Genomic DNA, 16,646 nt, shown 5'->3' with positions numbered 1-16,646 from the left:
CTCTCGACCTGTTACGGTTTGCTTGAACGAAATAAAATGCACTCATGCATTTCATGTTGTCATTTTGTTTCAGTCTTCTCCTGAACTCTTAAGTTTTGAAACCCATTCGGCGAAACTGAAATTTAGGTCCACACCAGAAACTGTAAAACTGCGAGATTGCCAACTCGTCTACTTAAATATTAAACTCTAGCTATTCAATTTCTTCACTTTCGTCCAAAGGTTTTTTTCTTTTTGGTTTTCTTGCTAAAAGGAATTAAGATCGGTCACCGTTTGGGTAAGTAGTGTTGTGAAACTGATTCATCGCTATCAACGCTAGTTTGGTTACTAACCCTCTGTCCTTCTATTGAATGCCTACTTACTGCTGGCTGGTTGTCATCGTAAAAGTCGTTTTATTAAGATATATAATTTTAAGAAGACACTGTAGTGTATGAGGAAATTTTTTTTTTATTAAACCCTCATCAGACTTAGCTAAGATGATCATTTAGAGTAGCACATGTACTCTGTCTCAGAAGTTATATTACATATGGTTACACTCAAACGGGATGCGGTTAATATGTAGAAACAGAAACCATTTTTAGTACGTTAGCGATTTGGAAAGTTGTATTTATTGGCATTAGGGCAGTGAAACGGTGATCTTTCTTCGATGTCATCGCTCTTCTTCGCTTCAACACGTGTTCTAGCGATTGCTATTATCCTTATCGGCAGTGATGCCTATCCATTGATTGATAAAGGTGTAATTTCTAGTCGACCACTCTTCGATTACTTGTGGATCGTCTGGGTATCAGAACCTGTCGGTTAGGGGGGATTTATAAGGAATATGAGGAACATAGTAAATGCCATGACCATTTCCAAATTTCAGCCATCTACTGAAATGTTCCATCAGCAAGTATTCACAGGTCCCTGTCTTATAACCAGTCTCAGTCTCCACTCTCCGAAATTCTTTGTTTTGAACGTGTTGAATGGGCTCGATAGGGTTTCCTTTTATTCTGTCATTAGTTCTGTTGGATATGTAGCCCGTGAAGACTGTGATAGAATGACTGATGTACGAGAAAAGCGAAGACTAAAGTCACACGACATCTGAAACCAATCTTTGTGTACGTGTCACACTTTTGATCGTAAAAGAAGTCCACATTTATTTTCCTGAAAAAAAAATGAAACGAGTGCTTAAAGAATTTAATTGTTTAAGAGTTTTGACGGAGCTCACTGCGCAGTATTTAGTATTCGAGAGCATTCTTGCACGTAGTCCAAGTGTTTGCACTGTGTCCCCCTCATTTTACTAAAAGGTCAAGGCCGGCAGTGTTTAAATGCCCATGGTTTCAGTCACGTCATCCAGTAACATGTATGAAATCTCGCGGAATAATACACGTGAGTGGAAAGAAGTCTCTACTCTTGCACTTTGCTATCTTTTATCATCTCGCTTTGTGCAAAAGTCAGTAAGGGATTTTCAGATAGACGTGCACCCGAACGGAAATTAGCCCTTAATCTAAAGTGGCTTTTGTCGTAATAACTTACGTAACTGACTGTGCACTGGGTAGGTGGAAATGTGACGCCAGCTGTTACTTGATCAGCTAAAGTCATATCGCTATCCTAACTTAAAAGTCGGTTAGAAGCCTGAAAAAGAGATAAAAATATGCTTGAACGTGTCACAAATGAAGGTTAACTCCTATGTTTGTTATAGTTGAGGAAACATGATTATAATCTATGCGGGTCAACTACTTATAGTTTTAAACTTTCACGGGCGACTGACGGTTTCGAAACTTAACGTGCGTATCAGGATCTAGTCTTTAATTAGTATTTGATTCGCGAGTTTTCCATTGGCAGTTTCAGTAAAAGAAGAGCACTGAGTGTCATTGCCTTTAATCCTCAAGCTCCGTTAAGTTATTAAATGAAGCTGACTCAAGCTTATCTCCACGTTGTGTAAGAGTCGTTTACCCACGTCATTCAGGTTAATGAAAACAGTTCACTTCCTCACGTAGAGTTGTTAAAATGCATCTAGATGCGAGCAGACCACCTTCGGTGTTAGCGCCGAGCGTTTTTTCGACCACGAATAAGTGTAAGGTCTTGAGCAAAACCGGTAGTAGTGATACTCTCCCAAATGTCTTTCGAACCTGCTGGTAGGCTAGGATTATCAGTGCGTTTGCGCCGAGGTTTGAGCAAACACACTCAGCGGTTCGACTTGAATTCCCAAGTTCAAAAGAACCAACATCCGGTAATTAAGGCATAAGAGAGTTGACGTAAGTCAGTGATAATAGCTGTGCTGCGTAATGCTTAGGGAGTTCTCAGTTAATTCGTGCTCAGTAAGTCGGGTTTTTACAGGAAAAACTTTTTAAAACAATACTGTTTTTACGAGGCAACCATATTTTTAAATTGAGTCAGTTTGCTAGACATAACGTCTTTCATCACAGCATATTTTTAAAATTTATGTCCTTTAAACGGATGCGACCTTACTTGATCCACTTGAAGTAGTGCAATCAGGTATTGAATTTGTGAGATAACTTTTCTAGTGCCTTGAAGTGATGTATACAACGAGTTGTTAACACTTAAAAATGATTTCAAAATATCTTAATCGTATTGTAAAATTGTACTCGTAAATTGACGTATTTGGCTCTAAGATCGAAGAGAAATCGCGTCTGCCGCTTAAATTCTGTTTGGTAGATGTGACGTTGCCATAATATCGAGATATTTCGCTGTAATGCCTCAAAATCTCCAGTGGCTAATGACCGTGAGAGTTTAACATAACATTGCTTTGCCTCGACTGTCAAATCGTAACAAAAAGCCTCTCGTTTATCATTAAAGGTACAAGTGATATCCCTACCGAACGTTAACTCCATTCTTAATTTGCTATCTTCGGAAGTCCTTTCTAACTCGGATACAACGAATGAAAAAACGAAAATATTGATTATTCTGCTTCTATATACTTGCACGCTGTTTGCGATCTGCCAGTTAAAAGTTAAAATGTTGCTGAGTAAGTAAATATCAACTTAAAGTGCACCTACACCCAAAACATTTTTTTCGCTTAACGAAGTAAGCTTATTATTTTGAGTATTTCTGCGCAAAAATTTTTTTATTTGCTCAAATCTTCAATTTTCTATGCCCAGTCAAAATACGGAAAATCGGCCGCCATATCTTGCCCCACGACCGAGTTTAAAGAGGAATGGCTCTAGTGGGTAATGTGACGTCAAATTGAGAACACGAAAGTCTGCATTTCACACATTTTCACTTGTTTGGGAAGGTTGCAGTCGATAATTGTCCGAAAATATGCCGACTAAGTGTGTTGTAGAAGGATGTAGCAACGTGCGAAATTTGCAAGAGGGTATCGCGCTTCATACATTCTTCATACAACACACCTAGTCGGCATATTTCGGACAATATCGACGACAATCTTCCCAAACAAGTGAAAATGTGTGAGATGCAGACTTTCGTGTTCTCGATTTGACGTCACATTACCCGCTAGAGCCATTCTTCTTCAAACTCGGTCGTGGGGCAAGATGGCGGCCGATTTTCCGTATTTTGACTGGGCATAGAAAATTAAAGATTTGAGCAAATTAAAAAATTTTTGCACAGAAATACTCCAAAAAATAAGCTTATTTCGTTAAGCGAAAAAAAAATTTGGGGTTTAGGTGCACTTTAAGAAAAACTAAAATGAAACGTTTTTGAAGGCGGGAAATTTGCCAAAGGATAACAGAGCCAAATTTATATGGTACAATATAGCATTTTGCTAAGTTGAATTTTATCTTGAACTGATCGTGCATTGCAGGGGGCGGCAGAAAGACCTCAAAACGTTACTTTAGCAAGTACAAGCCACTCATTTCATCGGCTGAAGGCCAATCAGTGCGAATCATCCGGCCGCATCACAAGATAAGAACGGCAAAGGCCAGGTATTTGTACCCAGATTTTAATCTTCTTCTTCTTTTAATATGTTTTGATATGTAAATATGTTTTGACATGATAAATTAACAAAAACTTGCTTCGAACTAAGCCAAACCGTGTTTTGAAACAAGGAACCAGAAATTATTGATAAGACTACACTAAGTACGTTTTGACATAATAAATTAGCAAAAACATATTTCAGACTGAGCCAAAATGTGTCTTTAATCAAGGAACCATAAATTCTTAACCAGAATACAATAAATATGCTTTGACATGATAAATTATTAAAAACTATGGTTACAAAACATTTTTAATAGGACCACGTTTTGACATTAGTATGACGTCATCATTAAGTCAAAATATGGGAGAAGTCTTATACACAAATCGTGAAACAGAGAAAGCTAATTACACAATAGGTTATATGTACAGGTGACAACAAAAGATATTATTAATGTTTAAATATAAAAGATAAAAATACATTTCTTAAAACATAACCAAGCGAATATTAACGTTGAGAGCCGACGTTTCGGCGTCCTTATGACAACATTCTCATGGCAAAGTGAATAAATAATGTGAAGATTTGATTTCCATGATCTCTACAAATTAGCATAATAGCAAAGGATCACAAATTCCTCAAGTGAATACCTTTGCGCGAATCGAGTCAGTTTGCACATTTAGGGATGGTTTAAGTTTTCTTATAAAAAGCATCTCCTTAATTAGGCAATCAAATTTGTTAAAACACAAAATAAATAATGTGAAGATTTTATTTCTATAGTCTCTACAAATTAGCATAATAGCAAAGGATCACAAATTCTTCAAGTGAATACCTTTGCGCGAGTCGAGTCCGTTTGCATGTTTAGGGATGGTTTAAGTTTTCTTATAAAAAGCATCTCCTTAATTAGCCAATCAAATTTGTTAAAACACAAAATCGTCGTCAATTTGTAAACATTATTTTAGTAAACATAACTCGAACGAACCACCTTGTCTTTCAGAATTTTGATTTCTTAGCAAAGGGCAAAATGTTATATTACGCAATCTCATCAAATTTCCTGCTACTGGGGATCCTGCTTGGTGTCCCGTTGACCTCAGACATAAGTCGAAAAAAGCAGACCTCGAAAACGCAGACCTCGAAAACTCAGACCTTGAAAACACTGACCTCGAAAACATAGTCTATTTATCACTCGAAAAATCGCAAGGCTCTTGGTGCTGCTCCTGTGTAAACAATTTTTTTCGTGTTTTTCCCTGCTCATGACATGCGAGATGAATTTCCTTCCAAGGTTACTTATCCCTAATTTTGGACTGGCAGATGTCGCAGACAATGACCTGTAGATTTTTATAGACTTTAAGTTTTCGCTATTGACAGGAACCCGCGAAACAAGACAAGATTTCTGGTGTGCATTTACATTGCAATTTGTCAACAAAATTCTCACAAATTAGCACATTAGTACTCTGAAGGTGGTTTTAAGTGGTTATAGATGGTTTTAGGTCATTCCTTGTTTTAGTAGATACGATACATACCGCGTGATATTTGTACTCGTCTTGGGCAATATTTGTACTCTACTGAGTGCAGTTGGATAATAATGTTGCTTACTGATACGCCCACAATTTGAGTCGAAAATTATTTTTATCAAACAGATCATGTAGAGTAAACTAGAAGAATGGGTTTTCGCTGTCACGCAATCAGAGTCTAAAATCAAAACTATTGAATGCCTGACGGAAAGAAAGTGAGCTATTGTAGAACATTGGTAAATAACAAATTCACAGGTCGTTAGCGTTTTCCGCTGATGAGTTATTATCCAGAATGTCTGACATAAAGAAAACTTTTGAGCTAGACCGATTATGTATATGATTTAGTATGATTGATAATAATAATAATAATAATAATAATAATATAAAAAATGAAAGTAGCGAAGAGCCACTATGTGGAAGTATACTAATAAAGGTCATTATTATTATTATTATTGTTATTATTATTATCATTATTATTATGCCAGCCAAGTCTGAAGTCATGTTTATCTCAAAAATACCATTCATCGGCCCAATTAGACAAATCACTATAGACGATAAACCAATCAACTGTGTTTTCAGCTCATCTTGCTTAGGAGTCAAACTTGACAACAAGCTTAATTGGTCTCCTCATATTAAAATGGTGAACTCAAACTTCAATGCAAAGATTTCTAAGCTTAAACAGATGAAGTCCTTCAACCGATCCACTCTGGACTCTATTTATTTCAAAGGTATTCTGCCAAGCGTAACTTATTGTATATCTTTGTGGGGATCTTCCAACTTGTTGGCCGACCTCGAGGATTCGCACGTCCGTGCTGCTAGACTGATTCACAAGATCAGCACAAATATCCCAAAACATGAAGTTCTTAGCATAGCAAAATGGACATCTATACATTACATGTATAAGAGAAGACTTGCCTGTATTGCATACCAGGCCTTTCACAACCTAGCTCCTGATAACATAAACAGTTTATTTACAAAGCACCAGACTTCATACAATTTAAGAGATACTTAAGATTTGCTCTTAAATGTCCTAAATCCAAAGCCCTGCACAATTCTTTCACTCATCGCGCTAGTATTGTTTGGAATTGCCTACCTAGTCAGTTGAAGTCTAAGCCTAGTTACTCTTCTTTTAAGGCTAGTCTTAAGAAATTCTATAAATGCATTGACCAAATTAATTTCGGCTCAAACTCCACTGCTACCAACAATATCAGTGACGAATTTAAGTATTACTGATATCTAGTTTGCCATCTTGTTATCTTATTATTATTATTACAATTATTATTTATTTAAAATTTTTTAATTTAAATTTTATCTTTGTTTTATTTTCCTTTAAATGCATTGTTTGAGTTAATTTGACTGATACTAATATTTATATATATATATATATATTTACTTACTTATCCTACCCGTATATATAATGTATTATTGATACGTATGATTATTCATACTAGGAGACGTATAGATTTTTAGCTGTTTATTAGTAGATAGCAGGTTCACATCAGCATTAGCTGCTATTTCCTCAACCTACTTTACCAAATAAAGGATGTATGTATGTATGTATGTATGTATGTATGTATATATGTATGTATGTATGTATTTATGTATGTATGTATTTATGTATGTATGTATGTATGTATGTATGTATGTTTCTAACGCTCAGGGAACAACGTGTCACAAGATAAAATGAGATTTTACCTACATATCAGCTTTCTAGGCCGCTATTACATGTCGAGTGACGAAATATCACAAAATTTGAAATGACTCTCTTTTCAAAACTGAGAACTCCATTACGCTGAAATCTTTCCAAAAATTTAATGTTTAGGCGGTCTTTCGTCTTTCAGAGGAAAAACTAATTTCCCTTGTTATTTTAGATTTGGATATTTTTGGTGTCACGCAAAAAAAAAAAATGAGGATTGGTGGAAATCACAGAGCAAAGAAGTTGAATTTCACTGTATTTCCGGTGAAATAAATCGTACATTAAATGAGTTGCTAGTATTCATATTTCTGTGAATGCGTAAAGATTTCTAGGATCGCCATGGTGCAAACATTGCAACTTGCTAGATGGAAACATATGGCGAAAGGTTACTTCGACGCCCGAAAAAACTAGTTTGGAGAGAGATCAACGCTTTTAAAAATCATTTCTGGTGAAAAGGTCACATATCTAAGTAGTCTAAGTGTAGATACTGGTGTTGTCTGTTACGTCTCAACCACAGCCTACTTCTCTATTCTCTAAATTTACATTTTAAAACACATGGTTTAGGCTCGATAAGTTACCGGTACTTTCGAGAAACTGGCCCTAGGCGCTTAGTGATCCTAAGTAACCGTTTTCCCATCTAGAGGGTGAGCACTTATTCGAGGTAGGAGTTTATTGAGATTGATCGAATAAATACGGTATGCTTTCCGGATATCAGAGGGATTACTAAAGAATATAAGAGAATACATGGAGGTCGTATCAACACGTTTTACAAAAGGTAGGCGATGCTACATTCCTCGTAACGTCCACGTGAAAAAATGACCTAGAAGTTTCATATAGCGTAGAGAGGTAGAAAACATCATGTACTGGTGCAAGAGTTTATTCATAATCGTCTAGTCGAATTAAAGATGATTCGTCTTACAGCATCTTTCCACCAATGATATCCCTGAAGACTTGTATTGTTCGTTTGTGATTCATCATGATGCTTGTCCATCTTTTTTGAATGAATCCCATGAAACTACACACGACAGAGCTCCAATTCATTGGCATTCAAGGATTGATAATCCCTATGATAACCACTTTCCTAACTGGTTCTGCCGACGATCAGCTATAGTACAGATACAGAAGTACCTTTTTCCCCGTCGACTGACCCATTCCGCCAGTAAACCAAACCACTACACTTAAGAAAAAGGTTTTGCTCGATATGAAAGAGAGCCCGGCGTAGTGACCATTATGCAGATTAATCTTCACTGATTTCAAGCAAGTTGCGTAAGGTAACTAATACGAGCGCTCGCCTTCCGATCGCACCTGAACAAAGTTAGATAGTTTTATAAACCCTCAAAATTATTTTTATCTAGACTTTGAAGGTCAAAATTTCAGTGAAAAATTTCTTAGCTTTTGAGGGACTCGTAAATAATCTGTTCAGGTATTTCCGCCCCTCATCTCACAAGTGGTCGATATCTCACTATGGCTCAGCCAAGGTCATAACATAATAGGGACCAAACCACGACGGCGACGGCAACAAGGACGTCAAAAAACAAAAGATCTGATTGGTAGAACAATAGATCAGCACGCGCGTTTTAAAACTTTGTTCATTTCTTAGCCATCCTTTGCAAAACAACAACGTGAAATCACCAAATTTTGCGTCGTCTGCGAACGGAAACCGCGACGGTAAATTATCTTAAGTTCCATTTGGAACTCAACGCCACTTTTGTACGTCATGCTGAAGTTGAGACGGTAAACACATGCAACCATTTCCGAAATTCTAATTGAAGGTTTGAAATTCATTTCTCAATCGACGTCTTCCCTGGCGTTACCGTCCTCGCTGCTAGGGGTCCCTAATAACATGCTGACAACCCGTGACATCTTTGCGCAAAAGCGCTTTTCTTAAAAACAATCATTTCCAGAGAAATAACACTCCTATTTATCACAGTCCAATACTCGATGATTTTAATAAAATAATCTAGTCTATGGACTCAGGCTGTTTGATTAGAGATAAAATTATCATTGCTCCAGGCGTAGCCGAGAGCAACCCAAGCTTCTTGAGTGTTCGCCAGACTTCCCTAGTGCTTCATATTTAGTTAAACACGCCGCTGAAACAAGCAATAATTACCTATAACATTTTAAACACGTTTGTTAGATGTTCTTGGAGAGAAATATTGTCCTCTTCGTTCTTCGTCATACGTGCAAACGCGTTAAAGAGGAGGCATTAGGATTCTCGGTTTTCCGGTTTTGGCTATTTTTTAGATCGGCGTATTCGGTGTTTGTGCCAAAAAAACATTGGATTTGCGGTTTTGGTGTTCATTCCAGTTGGCAGATTTTCCGTTTTTCAGTATTTGGTTTGCGATTCATGTCAAAAATATTAATGGTTTTATGGTTTTGTTTTTCGTTTCTGGGTTGTGATCTGAGCGGCAAACATGTGCCTCCACTCATCTCGAACAGCTGCAGAAACATTAACAGTGAATGGTTTTCACATGTGGTTTTCGGTTTCGGTTTTGAATGAATTTTTCTGCGGTTTCGCGGTTTCTAATAGATCACGCTAGCTAACCCAAACAAATTTGATTTCATGAATTCATTAGCCATATCATAATTAACAATCTAGATGAAGATCATTACTTTAAAATCAAGGGACTCCAGTCATAACTGTGGTTTTCCTCGTCATTCTTTCCCCCGACTTTTGCGCTGCTACACTTATACGCTCCCAGTTAAAAAGAACTCCTGATCCCTAATTAAGGATACTGAAGACCGTCGCGGGTGTCCTTTGCGAAAAAAAAGATTCTTACTATTTGAAGCGCAACCACCGCAAACTGTACACCAACGGGAAAAGTTATCATTAAAGTGTTTTCCGCCATTTTTTTTTTTTTTTTTTTTTTTTTTTTGCAATTTTTCTAGATAAAGTCGTAAATCGGGTATTGTACCACTATTTGACGATGTTTCTTTAAACCGAATAACCGGATATAAAATCTGACCGTATTTAGTCCCGGGCCCCTTTAGAAAGTGTTTTGTTTTTTAAGTGAAAAATCTGTCAACAATAGCCACCATAAAGCACAGGCAGCCCAAGCTCTCTTTGAGAACCACACAAAGAAAACAATTTGCATATTTATAAGGATTTGTATTGAATAAGGTAAGCCATCTTTATTTAATATTTTCACTTTTAAATATCTCTATGGAGATCTTGTAGAAAATCCCATGCAAATCCTTATAAATATGCAAATTGTGTTCCTTGTGTGGTTCTCAAAGAGAGCTTGGGCTACCTGTGCGTAAAGTGAGTGCGATTCCCAATTCAAAAGACTTGCCAAATTTTTGCATATCAAACATTTATGTTTTTTTTAACATTTAGCTGTCGTGATATGAAAAATATGTCGAGATAAAATTTCATCAGGAAAAGGAAAATGCTTCAGTCCGCTTGTCCTAGTTTGGCGTAAGATGGCTGGAAGTTCCTCTTCCATCTGACGCTCTGTCTCTCGAGGGAAACAAATTTGAGCGGCGCAAACGTCAACCGAAACGTAAAAGATCAGCAGGAAAAAAAGCATCCGTTCTTCCGTAGCAATCCGTGCGAGATTTTATCTATTTCATTTTAGAGCGAGATGGGTTTGTGATAGACGTATGAATCAATTAGTAAAGTTTTTGTCAAAGGAGATAAGTTTGATGCGACCGCCGCTAAAAATTTGGAAGGTGCGATCACTTTGCCAATTTTTGGTTTGCGATAAAATGGACAATATTTGGATTCGCTGTTTTGGGAAACATCTGCACAATTTCCGTGATAACGATAATAATATTCAAAACCTTATGTTAATCGATTTTTGTGGCTCCTGCCGCATATAGGAGGCGAAGCCACATACTTCGTCGAAATGAATGCATGAGTGAGTGATTCCGATCACCCAATTTCCCGCCACTACATTTTTTTTTTTTCGGAGTACATCAGAAGACGATTAACATCTCGCAATCATTTCAGGATGGCATGTGAGAAAACAAAGCTTTTCCTCGCAGAAATATCTGATCGGCTCATCATGAAAATTTAGAGGGAATGTGTTTTCTTTGAAGAGAGCATTTTAGCGTTTGAATCAGCGAATTTTGCTCAGTATATCCGAAGATATGATTTTTAAAAGCGAGACTTGCAGAAGTATCTGAATAGGTTTGATTTGCACATCGTAGGAACTTTGACGAAACATTTTATTCATCCAAAAAGAGAGCATTTTACCATTTCACTCAGCGACTGATTCCTAAAAGAGCTGCTAAATTTGCGAGGCGAGCAATAACTTGCGTTTAATATTCGACGGAATGATGAAATGGCGGAATATCATACAACGCAACTAGCTAGAATACCTAGACTTTCTCAAAGTCGTTCGCTTGGTTTTCTGTTCCGGTGTGGTAGGACCAGCATGAACCCCGCTCGCTAGGCTCGGCTCGGCTCGCTCGCGCTTTACGTTCACTGTCGCGTCACGCGCTCAAAAGCGCGACTTGTAAGCAAGTCTATAGAATACCTTGTTCGGTGTATGTAACAAACGTCTCATGAAAATGCAATTCCAAGAGTGAAACAAGAAAACAATTAACAAATAACTGCAAAATTAAAATAAGTTTAGTTTAATCATTATTGAAGCCTAGAAGATAAACTGAAATAGGAACAGTGAGGTTCTTGAATTAGCCCCTGTTTCGTTTAGTAAATAGGCGTTGCCTATGATGACAGATATAATTTAATTAACACAACTCGTGATTGACATTAATTCCTCACAATGATTAAAAGTGTTAGCTTGTCGTGATTTAAACCAGTTTTTTCAGAAGAATCAGTGAGAGAGAAGTCGATTTTTGTATCTGTTCGCTTACCCGAATCTGCTAACCTGAAGTGAGAAACCTGTTTTTACGACCCGCCACAGAAGTAAGTTTCCAGTCATGTTTTCTTGAATTTTGCCATGATATTAAGACTAAATTTACGTTTTCTGATTTCGAGTTACAAATGTATTTCTCTTAGATCGAATAATCATTAAAGTTTGGATAATATTATACGGTTTATGGTGGTCGTCTGAGCTGACCAGTTTCGAGTAAGGAAACAGCCCCTATAAGTTATGATTATTTGTTACCATTCAATTATTGGTTGAGTGTAAATTTGTCACTTTATTCTCGAGTCATCTTTCTCTTGTGGAACAGGGTACTCATAAATATGTGAGATGCAGCAAGTTTTTCCTTTTGAGACAAATCTTCTGCAACACTATCTTCCAGCATCATTGTTTAAACCTCTAGTTCTTTTATGTACTATGAAAAATTGTACTATATCCGTGGCCGATTGTAGCCTTAAACTGCCAATTTTCTATTTTCTTATTGGTTACTTCGCAATTTTTATGTCAAGATTGCTTATCATCCTTTTACCGATACACGTCACCAAGGAAGACCATTGCGGGAAATCAGTTAATGGGAAGCGGAAATGCCTCATAATTTTTTTTTGGCTGGTATCGTGGGAATCTTCGGGCTGAATTTCTAGGCTATTAGTTAACTTTTAATACCCCAATAATGTCGATCAAAAAAAGAATCACTCGCGTAATCAAAGTGACACTATAGTGAGCTCGTGGATATATTGCGCAGAATCATGATAACAATATACAAGTTTAGGCAGGATAAACAAAAATTATTCAACCTAATTCTGAGTCATCTCTCATAATTCGTTTTTTTTTTTTTTCAGTCGTATACCGGATATCATTGTCTATTACTACTGGGAAAAAAGGTAAGCTTATTTACATCATATTACCAACCAAGACACTTTTAGAGGTTTTCCGCACAGAATAGATAACTAGCTTTAATGCGATCATCATTGCCTCAGTCTGCTCCTATTTGGAAAACAAACCTAAAGGTACTGGTCTTTACTCTTGTCTCAGGCTTTACAAGAACAAATAATAGTTAAAATACTTTGCCTAAACTTATGTTTTCATACTCAAATTCCGTTACATAGGAAGCGACATTCTTGATAATCAGTAACACCGTAAGGTATACGAAGTCTCGTGGTGGGACAAGCCCACGCCTCTTGTGGCTGTAAGAAGTGAAACCTGAATGAGACTGCTAAAAATCGATAACATCCTTGGCGAGATGGCAATTTCTTTTGCAACCCGGTATCAAATCACTAAACTTGTTTCCCGGCTGATGATTAGTTGCGTCATTCGAAGTCATCCGGTTTTCTACTTATTGTTTAGTACCAGCTATGATTTGTAATAAATTTCAAAAACATACTTCTACAGACAGTTGTTTTTTAAAGAAAGAGCAGGTCAGAAACTGAATGATAAAGTGAAGTGTGTTGTGACTTTTATGAATGCTGTGTCACGTTCTTGTGCGTTGCGTTATATTTATTACGTAAGAATGTGTTATGATTTAATTTAATTTAATTTAGTTTAATTTAGTCCATTTTCACTGCATTAAGTTTTGCAGTGGGGAAGGACTAGAATAGTCTCCCTCGCAGCCGTTTTTAGTCTCGTCACGCAACGCTTCTCCCCACAAACGGCTGCTCACATTCGAACAACATTCCTTTCCGCTACTTCAACCAATCACTATTTGGGTTACATATGTTGAGAACTGTACGCGCCAAAGTAGTCTAACCAATCATATTGTTTGTTTCATCATCGAGTTCAAAGCTTTGAAAATGGCGTCCTTTGAAGAAGCGTTTAATGTTGTTAGTAATACATTTCAAATTCCTAGTTTAAATGCGCAGTCCTACTGGTTTCGGGAAATCTCTCCTGTATGAAGCACTACCACTCGTGTTTGATCTTACCTCACAAGAGCCTGGTCATATCGTCGTCGTTTTCTCACCATTGGGGAAAGCCTTATGAACGACCAAGTGTCCCATTTGAGGGAGCTAGGGCTAAAAGCTGGTAACATAAGTTCACTTGAGGGTGGTAAACGCACGCGTGTCGAAAGCGGCGAATATTCCTTAGTTTACGGATCCCCTGAAGCGTGGTTAAGGAACGAACGCTGGAGATTTATGCTGACGAACTCTGTGTATTCCATGCCAAAAAACTCTGTGCCATTGCCGTCGATGAAGCGCATGTTGTAAGGCAGTGGTAAGTGTTTCAATAAAAACGAGTCTGCAGCAAAATGTTATTTTACAATGTTTTAAATTAAGCAGTATAAAGGAAAGGACAATAAGAATGTAAATATTGTAAATAGAAAATGTAAATAGTTTAGTCAGTATTAGTATTACACTGTGGTCTTATTTTGGTTATCGTTATTTTATTCTGTCTGTGTTATATTACACATGATCACCTGTAAAAATGTTGTGTCTAAATACAAGACATCATCGCAGTATACACTTCTGAGTGCTTCAGATTACCAATAAAATTGATATTGGGTACCATGGTGTAGCCTATTTGATTGTCACTACTACATAGATAAAAGCTAAACTTTTTAAAATTTTATATCCCTAGGCCCTAAAAGGAAGTAAATGTCCCATCAACCTATTAAAACTATGCTTGAAACTAACGTCATTTAGGCAACTTAGTCCGACAGGACCTGTCCCGACACAAATAAAACCTAAAAGTTCTAAGATGGTGGACCCCTAGACCCTAAAATGGAGATAAATGTCCCATCAACCTATTAAAAACCTATGCTTGAAGCTAACGTCATTTGAAGAACTCAGTCCAATAGGACCTTGAAAGTCCTGGCAATGTGAAAGGAGCTAGAGACTACAGCTTTCTGCATGTTCCTTAGCACTGAATGACATTAGTATTATTATTATTAAATTATTAAAATTAATAAAGTTTTCATTATATTATTATTATTATTATTAGAAATTTCATTATAGATTAATGCTGTCTATTTTCCTTTTGATGTGTTGGGGAACATCACAAGATAATTAAATGGAAGCCTTCTGTGAGTCTTACTTCAACCTTCTGAACATGAAAAATGCAGTAGAAATTAAGGAAAGTCAAAATAAATCAAATGTTGCTGATGTGCAGTATATGGATAAGGACATGGAACTGGAATTGTATTTTAGCTGGCTTACTGATGAACTGAAACAGAGTCAGGAAAAAACAGAAAGAACTCTTATTTATTGCCAGACTATAAGATAATGTGGTTTACTTTATGCTACCATTAATGTTTTACTTTAATGTTTATTGGAAATGATTCAAAACATGTGCTTGTTGAAATGTTGCATTCCTGCACTCCTGAAACCAATAAGGATAACATTTTGGAGTCCTTTCACAGAGTGGTGGAAATCACTGTGGGGGAGGGGGTTGGGGAGAACAGTACAGCTTCTTTGGCCCTCCTAAATTGTGGTAAGAAAATGAGTGATCTAATAAATTCATCATTTTTAAATCAGATTACTGGTCAATTTCATTGTCTGATTAGTGACATAAATTGTGTGCTACTCATACTCTATCATAGCAATTGAAAGTTTTGTCATGTGAAGTCACAAAAGATGGAACATCTGTTTGAGATTAGTTACATTTCACTTGTGAAGAAAATACTGTATACATGTACATGTAATAGAGAAAAGTAATTTATGATAATGGTCTGAAGTTTGATTAAGAAAGCTATGAAAGATTTCATGGGTTATATTGACCAATTGATTCTTTGAAAATTGAATCTCTTCATTGGTGCTGCTGCCAGTATCAAATTGTATTCTTGCATATTGAGCAAAAATGTTAGACTGCTATTAGTCATTATTCAGTGAGATTGCAAATCTTTCAGACTTTTGAATAGATCAGATTCGTATGAAGACATTTATATCAACTTAATTTATATCAGTAGTTGCAGCACCTGGGTACTTCTTGGGTTAAAATCTGGGCTAACAGACTTTTTCAGGGTCCTGTTTTGACATTTTTTGGCTGTAACAGTTTGTCATCATTGGCACATACTTGTCACTAGGCTCTCATATATTGTACATTTGTGTTGTTCCAGACTATTCATAGACTACTTAACACTGCAGTAGCATACTGAATAGACAGTGTGAATTCTCAAAAGCTATGGACTACAGAATTCAATTTCCCATGAGGCAACAAAAAAAATGTTTTGTTCACTGTTTATCTAGCTCTGATACCCCTGAGCATGTTTTTCTTGTGTTTGTTTATCCAGTGATAATTTTGAGGCATCTAAATCAATACACCATTAGAACCAATAGGAAATCTTGCCGGAGTATAACGTCCCTCTTGGCTGATCGTGGTAGAAATATTAGAATTGGCTGTAGCATTAGAGGTACAAGTCGTATTGATCGGATCGAATTGTAAACATTTCGAGGATTTCCCACGGCACGAAGCTTGGATTTCTCCACCGTCGCTCTCAACGCTCAATAAGCGCTTCTTTCTGGGAAGTTCTCGAACCTTGAAGATTCCCTTCAATTCATCTTTGAACTCTTCAAGATGAACAGAGGCCTTTTTGAACTTGATCAATCGTCGGTAGCAAGCTTTGCAAACTGACAACTCGCTGGTCGCTGAATAGCAGCTCACATTCACATCCAGACAGGAACAAATATTCGCCGGAAAATCAAAAGAACTTTTTCCAAAAACATAAATTTTTTCTTTTGTCTCAACTGAGGTGGAACAAATAAAAGAACGATCACTTTGCAAAACCTTCTTCAGGGTTTCCTCCAGCAAGA

General features: G+C 36.9%; 1 protein-coding gene across 1 annotated transcript in view; it reads left to right on the top strand.

Moving 5' to 3' along the window:
* The window catches only part of LOC111330747 (uncharacterized), an 86,355-nt gene that overhangs the window by 11,032 nt on the left and 58,677 nt on the right, over positions 1-16,646 (top strand). Inside the window, exons 2-3 of the mRNA XM_088731754.1 lie at positions 3,758-3,878; positions 12,747-12,788. The gene's annotated coding sequence lies outside the window, so the exon portion shown is untranslated. The remainder of the gene's footprint in view (positions 1-3,757; positions 3,879-12,746; positions 12,789-16,646) is intronic.

This window comes from Stylophora pistillata, chromosome 8 (genome assembly GCF_964205215.1).
Source record: "Stylophora pistillata chromosome 8, jaStyPist1.2, whole genome shotgun sequence".
Taxonomy (NCBI): domain Eukaryota; kingdom Metazoa; phylum Cnidaria; class Anthozoa; order Scleractinia; family Pocilloporidae; genus Stylophora; species Stylophora pistillata.
Note: the sequence above shows the minus strand (reverse complement) of the source record. Positions and strands in the feature narration are given on the sequence as shown.